Source organism: Triturus cristatus, chromosome 3_1 (assembly GCF_964204655.1).
Source record: "Triturus cristatus chromosome 3_1, aTriCri1.1, whole genome shotgun sequence".
Lineage (NCBI taxonomy): Eukaryota > Metazoa > Chordata > Amphibia > Caudata > Salamandridae > Triturus > Triturus cristatus.
The window spans coordinates 864,135,515-864,159,672 of record NC_140583.1 but is presented as its reverse complement, the minus strand read 5'-3'; the positions used below and the strand labels follow the sequence as shown (position 1 = coordinate 864,159,672).

The 24,158-nt window shown below is 44.4% G+C and overlaps 1 protein-coding gene across 4 annotated transcripts in view; it reads left to right on the top strand.

Moving 5' to 3' along the window:
• Positions 1 to 1,827: 1,827 nt before the first annotated feature.
• The window catches only part of DYNC1I2 (dynein cytoplasmic 1 intermediate chain 2), a 338,688-nt gene continuing 316,357 nt past the window's right edge, over positions 1,828 to 24,158 (top strand). For all 4 annotated transcript variants that reach the window (XM_085645306.1, XM_085645305.1, XM_085645304.1 and 1 more), the window contains exon 1: positions 1,828 to 1,964. The gene's annotated coding sequence lies outside the window, so the exon portion shown is untranslated. The remainder of the gene's footprint in view (positions 1,965 to 24,158) is intronic.

The window sequence follows — 24,158 nt, the reverse complement described above, 5'->3', positions numbered from 1 at the left end:
GTGGAAATTATGCACCCATGACGGCAGAGGGTGGTATAGAGAATGTTTGAAAGTTGGCCAGAGAATACTCAGTTGTCGATGAAACAATTATATGCCAAACTGGTAATCCTCTTCTGCTTGGTATCCTGAAGGAGAGTTTCAGATGTCAAAGTGCTGGACCTTGCAGGTAGAGTATACTCCCCTGGAGTGTCTTTTTCCAATACCACATATACAAAGATTTTTAAAGAATCATAGAGTACCCTGCATTCTCAAACAATGAAAAATGGTGTGTTGTTAAATGCTTGAAGGCGTACAAGCAATGCACTAGCCTTAGTCGCTCTGATTTCAATGGGCAGTTAGTGATTGCTTTATTCAAATCTTACAAATCAGTCTCTTCAGGAACTCTAGCTAGATGGTTCAGATGGGTGATGGCTGAAGCTGGTATTGATGTTCAGCTCTATGGAGCACATTCGGCTAGAGGTGCTATGGCTTCCACAGCCTATGGTTTAGGATCCACTTTGGAGGACATATTAAAACTTGCTGATTGGTCTTCAGATTCAACGTTTAAATAGCTTTAATATACATTGATTGCTAATGTTCTATCAGTGGTGGTGAATCAGCTTTGAACACGCATAATCTCAGCCTCTAGTCCTGACAAAGAATAAAAAAGTTTCTAGCTTTCCTGATAAGAATATTCAGTCCTATCAAGGACATGGAGAGGATTATCCCACCCAATTTCAGATACAGTTCGAAGCATTATGTATATTGATATGCTTTTTCATTATGTGGATTATGCATTTGGTGTCACTATTTCTATCTCATTGTATGGCTTTATTCTGCAATATAACGTTGTTGTTTAGCTTCCCCTACTTTTCAAAAATATGATTTGAAGATAGTACTATACGTGTTATTTATCTTGTAAGCACAGACCAAAAGCAAGAGTGTTTTTCAGTTCATGGCACAGGAGTCACCGAGGAGGGACATGGCGTTTTACGATGTCAAGACGGATTGAAGTTTGGCGGTTGGATTTATAATTATTGGATATTACTGAGAGATGATCTGCCTCGCAAAAAAAGAGACAACATAACGGTGTCTCCCAGTTTTGAGGACTTGTAAGGACAGTTATCAGCGAATGAAAGGAGCTATGAAGGTTCATGGGATTTGTAGTTCCTTGTTAAAGTAATGTGCTAACTCTATTGGCTTCTGTTTTTGTCAGCGAGGAAAACGAAGCATAATCCTTGCTTCCATGTCCTTAATAAAATTGAAAATTTCTTTTAAGAATGCTGGCAAATGTTTTAAATTACCTTGGAAATACAATAACTTCACCCTAGAATTGATGTTTATTCAGTGCTTTAGATTAGGACAAAGATAAGTAACCCAGCAGTCTACTAGTTTAAAAAAAAAAAAACACTGTGTGCATTAAACATAGGGTTTCAAATACGGTCAGAAACGTAAAAAACACATACACACCAACAGGACCAATTGAAACGGGAGACTACGGATTTTTAAAGCCAAAAGTGGCTGTATTTTAGTTGTCTCTCCTCTAAAATCGCATCTTTATAATGTTAGAAAACGGAGAAAATAATATCTCATTATTTGTTTGACTGTCTCTTGCTTTTCTGTTTTGAAATGTTGCCATGTATGAAACCGCGTCATCTTTAGCTTCAGAAATTGGAAATTTCCCATCTAAAATATTGACATGCATGAGACCCCACTCGCCAAACCGCTGCCTGAATAAATATTTCGAAATGTCAGAGCGGAAAAATGAATAATATTTTCATTAAAACGGAAGATTAGCTTGCAGCTACTCTCAACTGTTTGCCTTTCGTTTTCTATGGTGATGTGCTAGCCGTCCAATACGGCTGCGCGTTTGTTGCATTTTGTCCTTCCGGGCCGCCGTACGTCACTGTCACATCTGCTGCTCTTCGCCGGAGGAAGTAGCCGGACCAGGGAGGCGGTTGTTGGATTCATCACAGCAGAAACAGGTTTGTGTCGGCCGTAGAGGTAGAGCGCATTGGCGCTTCTGGGTGGGCAGGACAATTCAGGGGAACACAAGAGGGGAGTCTTTCACCAAGAGAAGGAGCGGTGTGTACCTCCCTCCCCAAACGAGCCTGCCTGGCGCTGCCCGGGTGTGGCCTGTATGAATCATTGGCTGCCTTCTGCCTCACTGGGCAGTACACCCGGACAAGAGTGGTGGTGGCGGGGCACTGCTAAAGTTGTTCTCCCTGGTGATGTAGGAAGTAACAGACCAGAAGGGGGGTTATTGGAACGTGTGGCATGGGTTAGCAGGAGGGTTGCGCTGACTTAGCAGGGTGTGATGCTGCACTAGGGATGTAGTAATGCCAAAGGGATTGGTAGAGCCCGATGTCCTGATACAGCAAGAATGACTGACTTAACTTTGAGGGGTGATGAAGGAGGTGGCACAGGAAATAGAGCAGGGAAAATGAAGTTGCGGAGATTAAATGCATCTTGGAGGCGTGTATTGTTTTGAGCAGAGTGGAAAGTTGGGCGTGTCTTGTCTCCTCAGTCCCGCGCTAGTCAGCATGCAAAGCACTTAGTTTCTGGGAATAACAAGAATTTGTAATGCAATAGGTCTCACAATAGCGAGATTTTAAGGCATTGGCATTGTAAATGACAATGCCTTTTATTTGTGTTTAAAAAATCAGCAATAATGAAAGGCATTGTCATTTACAATACCAATGGGTCAAAGTTTCTAAAATGTGAGACCCACTGGATTGCAAATGCTTGTTGTTTACTAGCCCCCCATGCTGCGCTATCACGTTAATTCAGGCCACGCCCCTTTCTTTAGACATGTCTAAAGCAAGGTTAGCGGATGCTATTAAAGTGAAAGCACGGTGTGGGGAGCTTTTACCCAAAAAAGCATTGTTTGTCAAGTTGACAAACAAATGCTTTTTTTTTTTTTTTTTGTGTAAAAGTACCCAGTGAAAGCGCGCGTGGGGCGCTGCATGTTGCAGGAAAGCGTGTAGTGCCTGCAGTAGTACAAACCATTAAAGAAAATAGTGCTTACAGAGTAAATAAGGCATACCATATAACAACAGAAGTAAAAGGGCCAGTCCTCATGGGAGGTTACAAATGAAGACAAGGTAGTACTAAGGAGTGACTAACAAGCCTAATAATGAATCAGAAGCAAGCATTTACGTAGGACAATTACACAAGCCAATGACACATATGGGAGGAGAGTGGGTGGGGCTTCAAGTACATACTCCAATACAGCTTGGCTCGCAGCGCATGGGCTGCCCAGGCTCAACGTAAAAAAGACTCGCACTCCCATCTTGATCTGGACTGGCTCGCAGAGCAGCGCATGGGTTGCCCAGGCTCGACCTAAAAAAGACTCGCACTCCCATCTTGTTCTGGACTGTTGCTCGTGTATGGCATCTTCTCTATTTATGTCTCTCTACAAACAGTAGTAGGTGACATAGATAACTGTGTAGTAATCAGTGGGGAGGGAATGAGAAGCTGTGATCCATCCGGCTTCCAATGGATAGTACAAAAAATCAAGTTGGGTGCGAATGGATCACTTGTCCTGTGAAATCAGGGTCTTTGTTGTTACGTAACCTTATAAAAACCCTCATCTAAGTACACCGGTCGGGGGCGGTATATCTTGATTCTCCGCCTCAGTGTACTGTCACAGCATCATCATAGGGTTTTGTTGTTGTATATATGCTGTCCTCCGCCTGGAGGTAGACCAACTGATTTGCCAGTAGTGTCCAGATATAAAAAAAAAAGGGGAGTGCAAGTGCTCGTGTGTGGTGAGGTTTAAAATTCCCTACATCACTCTGATGCGATAAAATTTTATTAGAAAGAGAGGGTGAAGTGGGAAATTAAAAGGAAAAGCGTTGTGCGTGTGTAGACCTAGTTACTAGTCTACCGCACTAATACGTCAACATGTTTCATCCTTCTTGCGTTTTCATGAGGCTTTCGTCAGGACCAGGTGTGTTTAGGGGCTCATTCTGCCTCCTAATCTGAGTGGTTGAATCGCCACTTCTGTGTTAGTTTGTAGTCAGATCTGTTGTATCTGAAACTGAAATCAAAATTGAATTGAATGTCGCAATGGTTATATTAGTATACCCAATGTTTTTAATATAGCGACTGATTTGTCCTATACTTCACAAAGGTGCTGTTGCACTATTCACATATTCTTAATTGTTATTAGTGCCGCTATTAGATAAACTCTGAAAGGGGCAGGTGCGCTCATTCTAATTCGAGTGAAAATGGGGAGTCAAGTGGTAGAGTTACGAGAGAAGGTAAGTTTGGTAGGTATCTGAAGGAATGCAGTGACAACTACAGAGTTTCTTAATTGGCTCCGCAATGTCGTCGTCACCGTGTTGCGAATACTCTGCGCTCGTGATTTACCGTGGTGGAAACAAGGATTAAAGATTTCTAGAGCTTTCTGTTTCATGTATTTACAAATGTGCAATAATCTTAATGGGCAAATCATTGTAATGGTTATCGGTGCCCACGCCGCTTGGTAATTAAGTTTGGAAATTTGTTATAGTGTAGGCGATTATCATTAAAAATTGCTATATTATACGTTTGTGCTGCCTATTCCATGAGGTAATGAGGCTGCGAACGGTAGTCCTCGCATGTAGCTCGTATAATCAAATGGAAATAATACAGGGCTAAAGCGCGATGGTATTTGTGCGCTATTACCTTAAAACCGCTGTAGTTTGGCTTCCTCGGGTCACCGGAGATCGAGGAAGGAACCCGTTTCTGTAAAGGTAAACTTTGTTTAGTTACAGTTACCTTACCGTGTTTGTTGCCTGCCTCGTGGTATGAGCGATGGGTGCTTACCGGTCCTTCCCGGTGTACGACTTGTTCTGTCTCTAATCGCGGTGTCCCGGTAAACGCGGGGCCGCGTAGGGGCTGTATTTACATAGATGGTTGTGGTGTAGAGATTAAAGAAGGATTCAAGGGATGTCACGATGGTTGGCATAATGGTTGGCATTACAGTAGCTAGTATGGAAAAGAGACTTTGTTCATCGTTTTTCAATAGTATGTTGAAAATAACGTTATTGGGTCATAGAAAATGCCTCTATGGTCGAAAAAGTGTAAAAGGTAATAGAGACAATTTGTGAAAATTGTTATATTCAAATAAGTCAGTGAGCTTTTTAGTTTTCCAGTTCTTTTGAGGGTAGATAACTTTGTTGTGCAGTATGACTGTGTTTAGTGTATCATGCTAATGTGTGCCACGGAATGTTGTCGTTCAACCCTTCGGTATCCGTTTTAAGACGATGGATCCAACGTTGTTCTTTCTCGAAGAGGGCACGTTCAACTGTGATTGTTTTCTATATAGAGCTTACTCATCTTGGTGGTAGCTCTTTTGCAGTTGACATTGCTCTTGTGTTCACCTATGCGTAGTTTTATTTTCCGGCATGTCATGCCTATGTACCTACTTTTGCATGTGCATTTGATCATATACACCACATGAGTGGTGTTACAATTCGTGTGTTGGCATAAGGTCCATGTAAAGTTAGGTAATAGTTCTAGTTTTTTTGTGACTGTTGTTAATTTGCACACTGTGCATGATCCACATGGGTAGTGGCCCATTATGGGACTCAAGTTCCAAGCTGCGGTGAGACTCTATTGATGACTGGTGCTGGTCTTGTATGCACTATGTGGTCCTTTATGTTTCGTATTCTTTTATTGGCGAATCTTGGTATGGGCCATTGTAGGGTGTTTGTTGTTAAGATTCTCCAATTATGGTTTATTATTTTCTTGGCAGTATTGGTGGAGGTACTGTAAGTGGTAACACATGTTAATAAGTCTTCTGGTGTTTCCCTTGGTGTGGTTTCCAGAAGGCTCTCTCTTGCTTCGTTGCGAGCTCTCTAATGATTTTATATGGGTAGTCCAACTTTTGTAGTTTATTTTCCAGGTCTTCAGCTTGCTCTTTGTAGTCCTTGATGGTACTGCAATTGAGTCTGAGACGTAGGAACTGGCTATAGGGTAAATTCTCCCTCAGAGGGCGAGGGTGAAAGCTGTTGCAGGAGAATATGCTGTTCCGTGCTGTTGGTTTATAGAATGTCTTGGTTTGAAGGACGTTGTTATCTGTGTAGATTGTTCTGTCTAGAAAGTCAAGTCGTTTTCTGTCTGATGTGCATGTGAACTTAAGACATTTGTCTCTACTATTGATCCATATTAGGAACTCATTCAGTGTTTCTTGTGAATCTTCCCATATCATGATGACGTCATCTATGTAGCGTCGCCAGAAACGTATTCGCGTTAAGAAGGGGTTACTTTGGTTTTGTATGTACTGTTGCTCAAAAGTACTCACATAGAGCCCGGCCACACTAGGGGCAAAGGTGCTGCCCATAGAAGTACCGTGGCATTGTCCAAATAGCATCCCTTCATATTCAAAATAGTTCTCTGTAAGTGCTATTCTGCAGGATTCAAGAACAAAGTGTCTTGGTGTATGGTGGTTCCAAACTTCAGAGAATAAGATATTCTCAAGGGTATCTAGGGTTTTCTGTTGTGGTAGACTAGTGTAGAGACTCTCTACATCGAGTCCTACTAGGTACATGGTTCTTTCATCATATGTCTAGCCTTCAAGTTGATTTAGAAGATCTCGTATGTCTTTGAGATACGTTGGGGTGCTCTGTACCAGTGGTCTAAGGAATTGGTCTGCGAATTGTGACAGGGGTTCTAGCACGGACCCTATCACTGAGACGATTGGACGTCCGGGTGGTGGTGTTCTGTTTTTATGGGTTTTAGGTAGCGAGTAGAAATATGGTACTCTGGGAGGCTATCTTGAATCCAGTGGTAAAGTGAGCAAGGGACCCACGTCTGGGCATACCCTGCCAACTTAGGGCGAACAAAGCGATACCAAAGGGGATGATGGACAGAGCAACAAGCATTACAATGGCTTAACATGGTCAAAAGTGGTTTAATGTTGGATTTTTCAAATTGAAAGTTAGCATAGCTGTAGCGGCTTGAGTCTGGGAGGTAGTTACCCACCAGCTTGTATTGTTAATTTCTCGCCAGTTCTGTGCGGATAGAGCACGTGTCAAGCCAGCACGCTAAATTTTTGCCATTGAGCAACTGCTGAAAAGGAGAGAGAAAAAACAAGGAGTTCATCCTATCACTTTGTTTGTATTATTTTCTTTCTAATATGTGAATGCAAATTGTGGATACGAAAGAATTAACCACTTGATTTATTGCTCAAAAGAGTAAGTATCTTGTTTGTCTGCTTGATTGCACGCATTTCGAAAGCATTTAATCTACAGAAGAAATGAGGCTCTTTAAGGTTGGCAAAGGCTGAATGAACCGCCAAAACGCATTCCTGTGGCAAACATGGTCTCCAAATGAATGAAAAATTCTTAGGTTCTGATGCAGTCTTTCTCTTTACTGGGGAGAAATGTCAGTCAAAAAAATATATAATTTTTCATATAGACATATGTACATACACTTCCATATACACACAAGCAGATATATGCCTACACAAGGGCTAATTCATTAATGATGCCTACACAAGCAAATTCTTTTCTTTCATTTTTTAATTTATTGTTTTGATATTTTGTTCATACTATTGCTGTATGTTGTTGTGTTGTAAGTATTGTAATAATGCAGGGAGACCCAGCTTTTGATGGTTTTCAGTGTATCTTATATTTTGAGGTAAGGAATTCCGAAGTTTAGCTGCTTGCACAGAGAAAGATGTTCAACCCATGTTTTTTTCCTGCAAGCTGGCATTTTGAGACTGTGTGCCAATGTAGATTAAAGGATTCTTTGTTGGATGTATTTTGTGATTTTCAGCCTGATGAAAAGTGGTTCTTTCCCATGTATTGCCTTGTGGGTGATACAAAGAATCCTGAAGGAGGATCTTCTGGCAAATGGTAATCATTGGAGAGCTTTTGGGGCTGGGAGATATGGGCTTTTGGAGTTACATGTATTAGTAGTCTGACAACAGAGCTCTATATTCTCTGTAGTCTTCTGATGGCTGATAAAGGTGAGCTGTGATATAGGCTATTTGCGTAATTTAGTTTTGGAAATGACAATAGAGAATGTTGCTTGGACCTTGTGGGGGAATCCTTGGTTTTGGAAGATGTTGCAGCATCTTCGTGTCAAGAAAGCTTGATCTGGATAGTTTATCTACTCTGGTATTCATGCAGTGCTTGGAGTTCATGGAAATTCCAAGGTAACCTTCGTTTTAGATTTTTCATGCCGGTCCTACACCATCAGGTGAGATTCAGAGAGGGTCATAACTTTTCCAGTCTCAACGTGTGTGATTTTCAGTTTTGGTGGTGGTCAATTTGAGGTGGCTCCATGTCACTCACTGGTCAACGGCCCAAAGGTAGCTGAAGATTTTGCAGTCTCCATTGTCCTTGGGCATTCCAATTTAAGAAGCATCTGTATGCCGTCTGTGTAGTTATAGCAGGTCATCTCAAAACCTTTGATGAGTTCTGATAATGATTTTATGTAGATGTTGAAGAGGTTGGGTGAGATGAGTCTTGAGTGACTCCTGCTTTTATGCTTTAGGATTTGGATAAGTAAGGAGGAATATGGGTCCCATTTGTTCTATTGTGTGGGTAAGTTGAGATCCAAGAAAAAGTGGGACCCTCTGTGCCGCCTTCCTCGAGTCTTTGGATTAGTGTGTCATGGTTGACTGTGTTGAAGGCATCTGAAACGTCTGAGAGAAGTAGCTCTGCAATCCCATTTTATTCTACTGTGTTTTTAGGTTTGACACAGAAGGCTATTAGAGCTGAGTAAGTACCTCTTCCTGGACAGTATCCTGTTTGGAAGTCAAAAAGTAGGGGGGTTTCGTCAATGATTGTGACATCTGGGTGAAGGCAGCTCTTTCTATAAGTTTGCCTAGGAATGGTGCATTTGCTATAGGTCTGTAATTGTCAGGGTCTCGAACCTCCAGGTTTGTTTTCTTCAATAATGGGCATATGTGTGTCTTCTTTTTTTTTTTTTAAATTTTTTTTTTTTAAACTTCAGTAAAATTTCCTGTTGTTAACCCCTTCCATGCGGCGCGAATTCCGCCGCGGTGCTGACCGTTTCTTGCGCGGGCGGGCTCATGACGGAACGGTTCCGTCATGAGCACAGCTCAACCGACGCTCATGACGGAACCGTTCCGTCATGAGCATGGAAGGGGTTCAGGAGTTGTTGATTGTTTTGACTGGAATCACCACTGTGGTTGTTAGCAGAATGTTTTTGAAGATTCGTGGGGGATACAGGTCAGAGGAGGTAAACAACTGGCCTGTTCACTTTGACATGATCCAGAAAATCAGTTGATGAAAGTTCTTTGAAGGAGTGCAGAGGCTGTGTTAACTTTCCCCTGGATTAGCACTGCTGTGTTTTATTTTATTTTTTTAGTTTTTATTAGTGTCGAGTATGAATCCAGCATGTCTGCTTTTGTTATGTAATGAGTTGCCAGTTTGTGTCAAAATACTTGCGAAGTGTAATAGGTTCCTTTGGTGCATTTGGGATCTTGAAGTTTAGTGAGAATTTAAATCAAGAAAATTATTGGGGCATTTAACATTCTGGATTCTGCTTGAGTTGTATATTTTTTCTTTTTTTGGATTGTTGGCTTGGGCAATGTATTATGACCCTGTAGGTGTATTTTGTCTTGATGGTTGTTAGTTTTGAGCCAGGTTCATTGCAGCTTGGCAATTAGTTGTTTAATCTTTTTAAATTCTATATTCATCCAAGGGGCTCGTTTTCTTTTGTTATGTTTTGATTGTGTGGGATTAATTCATCAAAAGCTTTATGGCGCCATCCTTTTTTTTTTTTTTTTTTTTTTTTTTTTTTTTTACTGAATTTACTGTGACCAGATCTGTGTTGGATGTAAGCTGGTATTGTAGGTCCTTTAAACTCCTCTTATTCCAAGGTTGTTGGTATGTAGTTGTGGGTAAACTGAGTTTCACTAGGGTGGTCTGACCACATGATCGGAGTAACCCTTTGGAATGTGACTAGGTCCGGAATTACATTGAAGTTGTTGCCTGCAGCGTGTGTGGGTTTGGGAATGAGCAGGTTGAGCATGTCTTGGCTAGTGAGTTTAGTGAGAATGTTTATTTGTGATGGCATTAGATACATATTTGATGTGTGTTGGTAAATTTGGATGGATTCGAGTTTTGGAATATTACAGAGAGCTGTTTTTTGGGTTGCTTTTGTTGGTTGATATTGGTTGATATTGGTATAGTGACTTGAGATGAACAGTTTGAGTGTGAAGGATAGTTGTGTTGTGGAGGTTAAAGTAGTGGTGGTAGGATTGGGTGTTTGAACAGGAGTCTGTGGGAGGTAGGAAAGGGGAGAGGCATGGGTTAGCATATGTAGTTTTTGAGTGAGTGGGGGCAAGAGGTAGGTTTATTGTTAGATAGGAGTATTTTTTTGTTGTTGCAGAGTTTTATATAGCGCGAACTTGACCCGAATCCAATCAGGTATCAGAGCGCTTTACATAGCACCAGTTACGTTACATGAGGACACACATTCATTTTTTGTTAGGCACGGGGAGATTAAATGATTTGCCCAGAATCACAGGAAGCTCAGCGTCATTACCGAGACTCGAACCCAGTTCCCCAGGTCCAAGGTCGAGCGCCCTAGCCGTTAGGCCAACTCCTCTCCCCAAGTTAGTGGATGGCTAGGCAAACGAGGTTGCCCAAACCACCGTTGTTAATTATTTCATGTGAACACTTTTCACCTTTTGTTTCGCAAGGCATTAAAAACATGGATCTTCACTCCTAATTGCTAGGCCCTTTTCTGTGCTTCCTCCCCCTCTATCCGTAACGCCTTGACACCCTTGGGCAAGGTTTGCGCTCTATAAGACTAATATTCATTCATTCATTCAGGGTCAGTTATGCATTTCAGCTAGAGTACACCTAACACAAGTGTTCTAATCGCAGCTGTCTCTAACTTCAGTTCCTGGTTTGCACTGCTTATTGCCAATCTGACATAAATTGGGCCATGATACAGAAAAAGGAAAAAGTGATTCTGTTGATCGAGTGTTGTTCTGGGCTTTTGGGTGGTGAGAAGAGGGGCTGTGTGGGGGTGAATATAAAGAGGACTGAAGGGGCTGGCATGGGCAATATTTAGAGTTGTCAGAGGGTAGTGGAATAATAATTTATTGAGAAGTGTGAGAGGGTTAGTGAGGCCAGAGCTGTGTAGTTTGTGTAGAAAAGAGTGGGGCTTTGTGTGACTTGAGGAGTTCAAGGGTATGTAGGAGTGCTTGTATAGCTGAATATTGTTTGGTCCGTGAAGGTTGGTTGAAGATATCTTTTTTTTCTGGGAGAGGTAGGTGTGTGTTTGTTGTTTGGTACATCAGACGTATGTGTCAAAGCAACTACAACCACCCGTTCCCAAAATACAAAACAAAGAAATGGCATGTTCTTCTAGCATAATGTTGTTTTTCCATTATGCTTAGTGTTGTCTTGCAATCATGCCAATGAGGACGAAGGTGTAAATTTATTTTACCCATAACGCCCGGGTTCCACCTCACTCGCATCCAGCACCATCCCAATAGTGTGATCGGGCTCTGGAGACAGTTCTGATAGTTGCTCAGATTTGGGCCATCCAATTCACTTTCTTCCTTTCACCAGATATCTCTTCGTCTCTTCCAGAGAGTGAAGTGGCCAGTGCCCTCCATTCTTGAACATTGATATGTTTTGGGTCACTTGTTTGTTTTTTCCTTTCCAGCCCCAACCTTGGTGCCCTTCCTGGTCAGCACTTTCAGTGGTGCACATTCAAATGGAATTGTTTGTCCCTGGATGTCTATCACAGGTCCCTTTCTGGGACCATGACCAGAACCTTTGTGTCAGTGGTTGATAGTCAAGTCCCCTTCTCGTTGTTGTGCCTATAGAAATTGCTTTCATTAGCCGTGGTGGTTGTCTTTGTGCACTGTAATGGGAAAGTGTCTCGAATCACCCACCTAACCAGCCTGCAGCACATTTGATGGCACTGTGGTGTATTTCTGTATATCCGAAGTTAGTTGTAGGCAGACTGCTCAGTGTTCATTTGCTATTCACCTCTGTGTATCACCTTTTTGATGGTTCATTATTTTTTGTGTTTGTTTTCAGCCATCGGTGAGCGATTTGTTTTTTTTGTATGTTGGACATTGAAATAATGTAGATACAGCTGAAACTCTGTTTTCTGTGCGGATGGTCCATTGATCTGTTTTGATCTCCTTTGGTAGGATACAAGTGGCAAATATTTTCTCAAGCTTAGGTGCCACACAGTCAGATGATGTGGAATCAAGCACTTGTGTTACAGCATACGTGGCATTTGCATGAGGCATCAGCAGGGGTTTAACATCCGGTACCATCAAGTAGAGTGCAGGAAACCGCATTTAACATTTTCTGTGCTTGTGCACATTTTCCCTGGGTTGTTATCCTAGGTACTTGGCATTATGATGCAATTTCCATATACATGCTGGCCGGCCTGCGGGCTCTTTTTGTTGGTCTTCCACAAAGTGCCTTCATATATTCAGTTTCATGGCTCAAATTGACACTTTTTTTAAAGTTAATTTTATTGGCATTTAAACTGCATAAAGACAATGTTACAGTCATATATTGAAGCAGTAGCGCAGTCCCCTGTTCCCCAGCATTCTTCATTGTATCAAGTCAAACCCAACAAATTCACATTGCGCTATCATAGCTATACAAGGTGCAGACTCAAAGCAGGGGAATCCCTCCTGTCTATCCCCCATTGGAGTCTTGTGCGTCCTGCATACATTTCCCTAAGACGTATAAACATTATGCTAATCCGAACTTGGGTTTCCCCTTCCCTTCCCGACTATAGTCCCGGCTGTCATGGGTTTTGGTATGTTGGCATTTACTACTCCTGTATTCCAGGCTTATATCACACTGTACTCTCTTCTTAACATCCCCTGTGTGATGTAGCTCCTGTCGCACTTGTGGGTTCCTGAGTCCCTGCGTCCTGGTCTCCCTTAAGCTCTTGTAGCATTTGATACCATGCCTGGAGGTCGTCTTCTAGATTTTCATCTTTCGAACCATCATCATTCGTACCCTTTCCGCTGTTGCCCATTCACACATCTTTCAGCCATTCCTCTACCATTGGAGGTCTCGGACGTAGCCATACTATTACGATTCGCCTCTTTACTACCAATCCCAGGGAGAGAAAACGTCTACTTAATCTTTTTTCTTGCGAGTAAGCAGCAGACCAAGGAGGACCTGTCTGATCTCTTTAGGGATCACCCACCCGTGGCTCTCTGAAGGTGTGCCAACACTGCGTCCCAGTAGGAGTCCAGTGGAGGACATGCCCAAATCATATGGAGGAAGTCCGCCGCCTGTGATCTACATCTGTGGCACTCTTTCAGTATGTTAGTTCTGGGGGGGTTCCTTCGTAAACTCCGGCCAGATTTCTCGAGTGACCTTGGATATTTTCCCATATTGTAAAAATTGTCCCGCCCCCAAGTTAAAGAACTCTATAGCTTCTGCACGTGTTATGAACCTCCCTTCTTTGTATAGATCTCCTATTGTTTGACATCCTCCTTCGTTCCACCTATGCAATACGGACAAATGGTCGTATCGAGCAAAGTGGCAGGTCCGGCGCATATTGGGCGCGTTGAACCACTCTTCGTACCGCCCGTTACCATATCCCGGTACATGCCGTACGATGTGACTTGCTCGGGTAGAGGCCCTGCGCATCAGTAGTTTCTGCTGTGTATAACCAGTGTGTGTACCTGCTAATAGTTCATCCTCCCATGTACTGTCCGGGACCAGCCAGTGCACTGCATGCTGAAGCTGAGATGCCATATAATACAGCTCCAGGCATTGGACCTCCAGACCCCCTTGTCCCCACGGTCGCTGTAATGTCCACAAACTTACCTGTCTTCGCCTGTTACCCCACAAATGATCTACGAGGAGTTGGTCTAACGTTCGGACAAAGCTCCAAAGGATATTATAAAACGAGTGTTGCAATGCGTACAGACACCTGGGCACTATAATCATTTTTATAATCGCTATTCAACCCAAAAGGGACATTGGTCATTCTCACCAGAACCTTATGGACCCCTTCAGTCCCTCTATTATCCTGCCAATATTAAGGTCCAGGCACCTAGTGTGAGTATATGCCAACCTCACGCTCAGGTATTTTGTTCCCTCCTCAACCCAAGGCCACTTCTCCACCTCTATCAGACCGTGGTCCTTCTGCCAGTTTGCCAATGGGGGTGAATTTGGACTTCCCGGTGTTGATGCGGAGTCCCTAGGTCTCCCCAAACTTGCAGCTCTGCCAACAGCAGTGGTACCGAGTCTGCTGGCCGACGACCAGGGTATCATCGGCGTATATATAGGTGGTCTCTCCCACCTTGATCCCCCACTCATCCAGCTTACTCGGCAATGCTGCAGCCAGTGGTTCCATCCCCAGCACGGATAGCAGCGGGGAGAAGCGGGCATCCCTGCCGCGTGCCCCGATGCAGTTCAAATTGGTTGGATGCCTGGTTCCCTAGTCTGATTTGCGCCATGAGTGAAGTGTACAACAGCCTGACCCATTTAAGAAAATCCTCTCCAGCCCCCACTTTTCGCAAGACCGACCATAGGTAGTGCCACTCTACCGAGTCAAATGCTTGTTCTATGTCTAACAGCGCCATGGCATAATCGTCAGTCATCAGGCATGGAGCGTGCCAGATATGCGCCGCCTTCCTAAGGTTGTGAGAGGTACTGCAGTTAGGGATAAATCCCACCTGATCCGGGTGAATAACCTGTGAAATTCCAGTTAGAAACCATGCCACCATAATGCCACTAAGGATTTTTATGTCTATGTTTAAAAAAGAAATCGGCCTATAGGAACCTGCGAGCAGAGGGTCCTTTTTAGGTCTCGGCTGCGAAAGGCTGCGCTTGCGCAGTCTCGCTCCGAGATTTATTGAGTTGGAGTGACTTTGAGAAGAGGGGCTTGCACCCGCCCCTCTCCTCTCCTGTTCTCCATTGGCTGGCCTCGTAAATGCTGGCCAGCCACTGGAGAAGAGGTCCAGTCACTCCGATTAGGCCCCGTCCTTTTCGGATCGGGGGGCGTGTTTTTTGCGAGAAGTCTCAGGGAGGAGACAACAGCAAAACACGCCCCCCAATCCGAAAAGGACACTCCCTTTCTCCGAGGCATTTTCTGCTGTGCCTCGGAGAAAGGCGGTGGTGCCCCGGCGTTGCTCCCGCGCACACACGCTATCTCTTTTACTTTCGGAGCGTCGAGCCGGTACTCCTCGGCTCTCTTGGATTCGACCGCTTACATAGCCAATCAGCTACTCGGCACGGAGACAAAAGACTGAAGAAGTAATCTCCTCATTCCTCGCCCCTGCCCCTCCAGCTGGCTCGTGCGTTGGTACGCACCAACGAGCGGAGCGCGAGCCCCCCTTAAAGGGGTGGGGAAAAAGCCGCTGTGGAACGTACCATCTTGTAAGTTCTACCTGCTTGTTGGAGGGGGGGTACAGGTCTATGGGTGAGTTTCGCGCAACCGACCGCGCGATTCTAAACAAAATTATTGTTGGCGAACAACTATCAATATTTACAGTAAGACTGATAACTAACATAGACTGTGGCAGCACTAAGGAGTGCCTTTGTGAAAATGTTGTGATACCACATCTCCCCTATTGCAAAAATGGTCTGGCCCGAGGAGTTTTGACGGTTAGTTCATCGACCTCTTAAAATGACTTCTAGTCAGGAGAGGGCCTGAGAAGGGAGTAGGGAGTAGAGCTGGCATCTACTCTGCAGCTGACTGAATGCCCCCTGACAAGAAGAAGCTACACAAATATATGCATAGATATATATACATTGCCGCGCGTCGACGACGAGACTGTTTTGTAATATTTACATTTTTAGGTCAGAATTTGTTTTTAAAAAGACTTTTTGTTATCTTCTCCGATAGCTTCCTTTTCTGTGTCGGATTATTTAATCATATATTTCCATATTGTGGAGTCGCTGGTTAGCGGCTATGCAATAGAAAGCACATATATATTATATATATATAAATAGTTACAGATACATTTAAGAACAAAAGCGGAGGTCCGAAGCAGTTTATTTTTTGCCGAGGATTCTCCCCCGCTCCTCCCCAAGACTGTTAACCAAGTCCTCGGAGCAGAGTTTTGAAAGCACAAGAGGAGCCGCCGAGGCCAGATATATGCCACACGTCGTGCGGGCAGAGGAAGGACTGCCCTACCTACGGCTGCGGCAGGGCTGGCAAGCCGGGCAGATGTACAACACCGTCTGGAACATGGAGCAGGAGGACGCCGACTGGAGGGAGCTGATGCTGCCCTACTCCACCGAGCTCATCTTCTACATCGAGATGGACCCTCCAGGTACTGCCTCCCGTGTGCATGGACGTCCCAGCGGGTCTTCCCCTGTCCTCTTGCCCTTTTGTGTTGGGGCGCTTTTCAGTAGGGTGCTGGAAATGCAATGCCGGGAAGAGAACTGCATGCGTGTGTGTGTATGTATATGTATGTATATATATATATATATATTTATAGAGAGAGATAAATCAGCAACTAACTTTACATTTGAAAGGGGATTTTCAAATGTGATAGTGCACATTTGTCAAAGAGCATAAAAGTTGTTATCTAGATTTCTATAAAACGTAGCCCGCCAGTCATGAGAACTTTTATTGCTGATGTGGCCATAAAGAGACTGCACTGTCTTACGAAGGAAATCCTTTTTGTTGTTAATTTAAAAATGGTTATACCCTTTTCTTTATTCACCGTCGCCGGTTAAGTAACTTTCTGCTAATTTTCTTCTGAGAAGGGCCCCATTTTCTGACAACCCCGTCAGTCTATATCACCACTTTGTACTTTATGTTACGAATTTAGGGTACGTTCTGTAAGTAACCCTCGACAGAATTAAACCTAATGTGACGTAGTGGTGTTCATTTTTCCGGGAAGGGCATACTGGCTTTCTACTGAGCAATAATTCTAATTCTCCCTACCCCGTTATGCTGACAATACAAAAAGAGTCCCTTTCGCTGTTCGGATTGGAACGCATACTCTGTACTGTTAAATGTGGTTCAAAGATCTGATCGGTGCTGAGAATTTTGCAGGCCCCCTATCCCTTGAAGAAATAGAATAGTAGTTTGTTCTTTATGCCTGTGCCTTCGGTAGGGGCATCTTTTGCAGAAAATGTTAAGAATCGTAGCAGCAGCAATTCGCTATACATATCTAAAGCTCAACTTGCCATCCTAACATATGTAACTAAGAGCAAAATTTGTGTTTTTAGTCACTTATCCCTAGCCAAGACAAATCTCCCCTAGTATGAATGAAAAGTGTCAGTGTGCCCCTACACAGTTTCTGTTCCCACAGACGCCCTTTGAAGAAAAGTGCTAGGAATGACAGGGCAGTGAATGAGTTGATGGATTAATGCACCTACAATGCAAAGCATAGTTTCGAATTTGGTAATGCTAGCTACCAATAATGCTCTCTGGTCACCTGTATATTTGAATAAACATAAGATCGTGTAGGGGTGGTCGTTAAAAAAACGCATCCGTTTTGGTTGAAAAGCTAATAAGCACTGCTGCTTCCCCATACCCGCGTCCCAATGGAAGATGTATTTTTGCACCTTATCTGAGCCCCTTGCCACCCACTTGCTTGGCTGTGAGCCAGTGCGCTCCACCTGTTTCTACTTTGCATTGTGCGTTCTTAGAAACTCGCTGTGCATGATTTTACACTGCTATCGTGTGCCCAGACTTTTTTTTGCTGTGCGTGGCTAGTGATAGCTGCACTTTTTAAACATTTGTTCGGGTCCTTTTTAGGTCTCGGGACCATCCGGTCGGCAGACCGGAAGTCCGGAGATTTAATGACTTGGGAGAAAAGGGGCTTGAACCCGCCCCTCTTCTGCCCTGTTCTCCATTGGCTGGCCTCGTAAATGCTGGCCAGCCATTGGAGAAGAGGTCCCGTCACTCCAATCATGCCCCGTCCTTTTCGGATCGGGGGGCGTGCTTTTTTGCGAAAAGTCTCAGGGAGGAGACAACAGCAAAACACGCCCCCGAATCCGAAAAGGAGGCTGCCTTTCTCCGAGGCATTTCTGCTCTGCTCTGCCTCGGAGAAAGGCAGTGAACAAGGCAGGTTCGAGGAGGCTAAGCTCATACCCATGTACGCACCTTTTCACCTCAGAGCAGTCTCCACAGACTGCTGTGCTTGCCTGCTTTTTACCTGCCAGCTGCCCCCACCTTGTGCAACACCTTCAACCAGTAAAGCTTTTCAAGTCAAAAGATGAAAAAATTGCATGTAGTGAAGTTTCGTTGTTCTTCTTAATGTGGGAAATAGGGTCAGCTGGTTACAAAGTCAGGACTGGCTATAAGGTGTCAATACGGAGTATGCATAACTGTCAGCACTAGGCTTAAGTGGCGGTGGAGAACTGCACAATATTTCCTGTTTGTTGATGCAGTTTCATGTGTTCCAATGGTTGCGGCGGATGCCAGCTGCACGTTTCCAAAGGGTCCAGGACTCTCGCCCAATCTTTGCCGCTCACAGATTCGGTCTGTACAGTTCAGTCAGAAGCCAGGCCCACTTCCCGTGGACAGCGTGGCGCGCGCTACGGAAGCTCCCGTGGTCTGACCTGTGCTTGGCCTCAAAGCGAGGCTGTGACACACGCGGCCTGAAGCCGAGTTTGCACTACACCGGCGGTAGTAGGCTGCGAGACAGGAAGCACCGCGCTCCAGTACCTTCTGCCAGGTGTATTTTTATGTTCACACCAGGCGCGCAACACCCATTGGACTCAAAGGGCTTCAGCCCCCCCATGTCGTGTGTGGCAGCCCGGGATGAGACACCTTCCTGGGCAAAAAAGCAGCCGCACCCGAGCACTTCACAGGTCTTTAAAAGACCATTTGCATGTTAATGAGGCCTTGCTGTTGTTTCACCCCTTCTAAGAGCCCCTGCAGCTCCACTCTGCCTATTGCTTAAAGTTCAGCCCCCCCAGAAATGTTTGCTCAGCCGCCCCCCCCCCCCCCCCCCCCCCCCCCCGAAATTTGGCTCTAGTTGCGCCTCTGGTTCACACTGCCCGGGGTTGGACGGTAAGGGCCTGACGCCAACAGACAGGAAACGTTTCGGGCAATGGCATTTTTTTTTACATTTAAAACTTAAACGCTGGTTGCTCCTAGCATCAATCGAGACAATTACTGCACATTTACACATTTCAGTCATATTTTAGGTACATACATCATCTGGCATGTATATGCTGCTGGGTTTGTGACCAACATCATGCAAGAAGAAAATGAAGTATTTGGTAATTTACAAGATCTATGTTCTTATTATGTATAGCATGTCAGTATACTCACTATGGATGTGCTTAAAAATGTCAGTGTACACTTTGTCACTTGAACTAGGGGTGGGCGGATTTGGCGGAATTTGCTGGCTCTGAGTTACTTTTGTAACAGAGAGTTCTGGCCAAATTCCACCAATCTCCACACGGTGGAATTTCTTCTCGCGCGACTCCAGAAATGCACGCGAGATTTAGCGTCCTCCAGCACCATTTTCTAATGCGGGCAGTCACGCGAGAGGGCTGCGTCTTGAGTAGATTTGCTGCTGCTCAAGTAGATTTTCTACTTGAACAGCAGCAAAATCAACTCGAATGGCAGTACACTCCTGCGTGTGGTGCAGATTTTCAAAGCTGCGCGAAGTACTGGCGCCAAATTGCAGCGTCATATTTCTGCCCGTTGGCCGAACTCTGTGGAATCTCGCTGAGTTTTAATGTAACTCCGCAAATTCCACGGAGTTAAACATCGCAAGTTCCACCCACACCCAATTTGAAAGCAAGAAAGAGCTCCACTTGCTAAAAAAAAAAATATATTACATTTATCTCTACATTGTGCCGAAATATTGCATTTTATTTTAACGAATGTCTGAATCATGTTTCTTCAGAAGCATGCCAGCCCATATTTGGCAACATGTAATTATGTCAGATCCCCGTCACTCCAAATTAACAGTCAAACGATTGGGGATCCTTGAACCTTCTTCCTTCTACGGCGTTGAGTGCCATTGATCAAGCAATTGATCATTTTGATGACGTGCTCTTGGTTGAAAGCTACAAAAAAAAATTGAACTTGAAAGTCAAATGAAACCATAGTGATGTACCTCATTAGTGAAGTGAAGGAGTTTTGAAGTGTTATTTGGTGCTCTAAGATGGCCAACACTGTGCCTGCCACATGCAGGAGTTCATACGCAACGTCCCGAGAAGTCCGCTTTGTGACACTAGAACGCAGTAGGAAGATGGAAATTGTTGATTAACAGTGGTGTCCCTAAGCATAAGATACTATTTCATTCTAACCGAATACTCTGTTTAATTTACAATTTACTTTAGGAAGTGTCCTATTTTATATTCCAGGAAAACAGATTACTTACCTTTGGTAACACTCTTTCTGGCGGATACTCCAACTCCAGCTTCCCCACTTTAGAATATCTTCCAGGAGCCAGACTGGATCTGGGGATTTTTTCTAGCAGTGCTCCTGCGCGAAGCTCGGTGGTGTGGTAAAGCTCTGCGTTAGCAGCACACTGCCTCAGAAACGACAGAGTAGAGCCTCATTCAAGGGCCACCCCAGGCACGGATGCCAGTTTCTTATCTTTACCCTTTCCGTGACCTCAAAAGCGGAGTGTGAAAAATAGTTGGCAACAGGGTACTGAATACTAACTTGGGACCTCTTTAGATGTTAAAACGAGGCCACTTCTCAAGAAACGTGAGGTGGGAGGCAGTGAGGATAGATAAGGTATACACCAGAAAGGTAAGCAACTTATTTTTTCTGATGGGCATTTCCAACGGCAGATTCCACACCATTGAATAGATACCAAAGCAGCGGCTCCCCAAGATGGAAGGTCTGGGGAGTGGGCTCAGACCAAAATGTTTTGTAGAACCAAGCAGCCAAAATGTCCTTCCTACCGATCTGGCTTTCAAGGCAGTAGTGCTTCGGGAATCGCTTTGTGTATCACTTTTACCTCCTGGTGTCCTTTGTGTGTGGCTGTGTGTGTGTGGGGGAGGCTCTGTGTGTGTGTGTGTGTGAGGCTCTGTGTGTGTGTGAGGCTCTGTGTGTGTGTGAGGCTCTGTGTGTGTGTGAGGCTCTGTGTGTGTGTGGGAGGCTCTGTGTGTGGTGGCTCTGTCTGTGTGTGGGTATCTCTCTGTGTGTGTGTGTAGGTGGCTCTGTGGGTGGCTCTATTTGTGTGTGGTTGCTCTATGTGAGTGGCTCTGTATGTGGGTGGCTTTGTGTGTGTGGCTCTGTGTGTGGGTGCAAATGCAATAGGTCTCGCATTGGAGAGTGATTAAGTTATTGACATTGAAAATAACAATGCCGTTTCTTTAATTGTTTTAAAAACAAAAACATAAACAAGAATAATGTCATGAGCAATGCCAACAGCTCTAACTTTAACAATGCCGAGACCATTGCATTGTAAATGCTTGTCTGCTTTAGGTATCATTGCAATTAATGCTTCTCTCCTGGTGGGTGGGAGTTCTCCCCGTTCCAGTACCTCATTGTACACCTCCACTAAATGATCCACTAATTGAGCAGCATATCTTTGATAGAATTCTGCCGGCAGGCCATGGGCCCCCGGACATTTAGCAGTGTTCAATTGTTGAATGGCCTATAAAACATCCTACTTCCGTATGGAGGCATTTAGCTCCTCTGCCATCTCCTTTTCGAATCGGGGTAGTTCAATCGAGTCCAGAAATGCACGAATTTACCCCAGCAAGACTGAAAGCGGCCTCTCATAAATTCGCTCAAGATGCTCAGTCAAAGTGTCTGCAATCGCAGTTTGTGAGAAAACCATGGTACCACCGTGTCTCTGGAGTTGCACTATTGGCCCAGATTGAGTGTCTTGTTTAATTAACCGAGCCAATAGGGCTCTTGTCCTATCCCCCTCCCTATGCAGTCTTTGTCTGTATGTGGTATGTACATATTTTTCTAATCTCTGCACTGCTGTCAACAGCTCCTTGCGAGCTGATCGCCACGCCTCCAACCTATGGGGGGCTCCCGGGAGGGCTCGCTCTATATCCCCCATAGCTGCTTCCTGTTTGACTATGCCCGATTCTAGCTGTTGGCGCACACCATATGTTGTTTTGATACACTCCCCTCTTATGACCACATTCATGGCTTCCCACTCCAGAGCACGTGTTGAGGCTCTCCCCCAATTTGTCTCAAAGTAGGGTTGTAGAGCTGTCAGCACTGCAGACGCAAATGGAGGATCTGTCAGCACCTCCGTCTGGAGCCTCCACAGGGGCATTGCGGGGCGAGTTCTCGCCCCACTCAGGGTTAACAATACTGGTGAATGATCAGACCTATATCTCGGTAAGTACGTTACTCCATGTACCCTGGGTTCTAGATCTGTGGAGGGAAACCAGTAATCTAACAGGCTAAAAGTACCCGATGCAGGGAAATAGCAGGAGAATTTTCGAGCTGTTTGGTTCCGTCTACGCCATATATCCAGTTGGAGGCCCTCAATAGTGTCCTGTAGTGTCTCCGTCACCCTAGGCTTGGTTAGAAGTTTTGGGGGTTCACGGTCCAAGTTCCCATCCAGGACACAGTTAATGTCCCCTGCCAATAGCACAGACGCTCCAACGTAGGGGTCAGCTACCCTCATCAAGTCGGGGAAAAAGGTTGGATTATCCTCATTGGGGGCATAGAGGCTAATAATGCATATCTTCTTGCCATCTAGCTTACAACATAAAATGACGTACCTCCCCTCCGGGTCCACCAAGTGATGAGGATGTTGGAACGGTGTCCCTGGGGACACCCATTAAGTACCCCTCTAGCGAATCCGGAGTATGAGGTAGCGTATATCTGCCCCCTCCAACGTTTTTTCAAATAGGGCAGTGAGTCCCTGGCTCAAATTGACACTTGTAGAGAGCCATCTGGTATTGCCTCTTATATGTTCCTGGGACATGGCTGTTGAACGTGTATCTCCTGTGGTTTGATGTGCAAGTTCACCCATTTTCCCAGCATCCAAACACCATCAAGGTGCCAGAGTGTCTTGACATGTAGTCCGAAGTATTGTTGAAAGGTTTGTTTGGTGGTTTTGAACAGCAGAGTTGTAGACTTGAAGTAGTACTTCTCAATCCACAGTGATGGGTCTCCGATACAATAGTAATTGTAATTTGCATTTATATTGTACCTACTGCCCCCGAGGGGGCGTTAAAGCACTTTACAGTGAGTAGCCCGCTACTCCATAACCCAAGATTCACCTTAAATCATTAGTAGATTAGTAATATGTACTTTTTTTCCCTTTGTGGATTAGCTGTAGCTAATATCTTGCGAGCTGTGATAACTCTGAAGTCTTTTCCTTAGCGATAGAGGTGAAAATGTTGATATCAACATCTGATGGCCAGGGCTGCTTTTTCAAGTTGGCAGTGTATCTGTCCTCTGTATCAGTCAGAGGAGCTATCTAACACCTGCGTTAGACGCAGTTCTGTCCCCAGCAATCACAGGCTTGCATCAACTACAAGTTGGGTATCTTTCATCGAATCAAAGTACTTCATTATGGCATTGTGTAGCAATTTATTCTTTTTGGCCTGGAAGGCCTTCACAAATCTATCATAACAAGTCTACTCTGTCTTGCCTTTTGTGAGCACTCGCAGTGCTCTATTAGAGTTTGAGATTAATCTCCCACAGTTCATGGCCATGTCAAGGAAGCTACAGACCAAAGTGCTGTGCGGTGGCAGTCCAGCTGATTTAATGTCTATCGTCTTCAAAATTGCACTTGCTCCCATAGCAGAACATATGTAACTAAAACATTCAATGAGATCTTTTAGGATCTCACATTGTTGTATGTCAATTTACACTCAAATATCCTAAGTAGCACTGTCCATAGCCGTGCATGATGCTCTTGAATTGATGTGATATAGATCAAGATACTGTTGCTTATATTCACACACTTTTCAGCCCTACTGATGCCTCTCAGATTGTGTTCTGTAAAAACTGTGCTGCCAAGGATAACCCCAAATTCAGTGTCTTGCATTGTTTCATACCCACATAGTTGGAGAATGTTGTGCTGTAGTGACTTGGCTCTTCAAGTGGCAGTTGGGTGTGTGGTGGACTCCAGCATTGAGGTTTAATTCTTCACAGCCCATGATTTCTTCACTTGTTGGCAACCATCATGGGTGACACCCAGTGGTAGGCTGGCTAGGTTTTCAAACACATTGTCATTTCATTCTATTGATTAGTATATTTATTAGACAGCACCGACCTAGCCACTAGGGTAACTGAGTGCTTTATATACACCTAGGAAAGAATACATATGACCTACTGATAAACTAGTT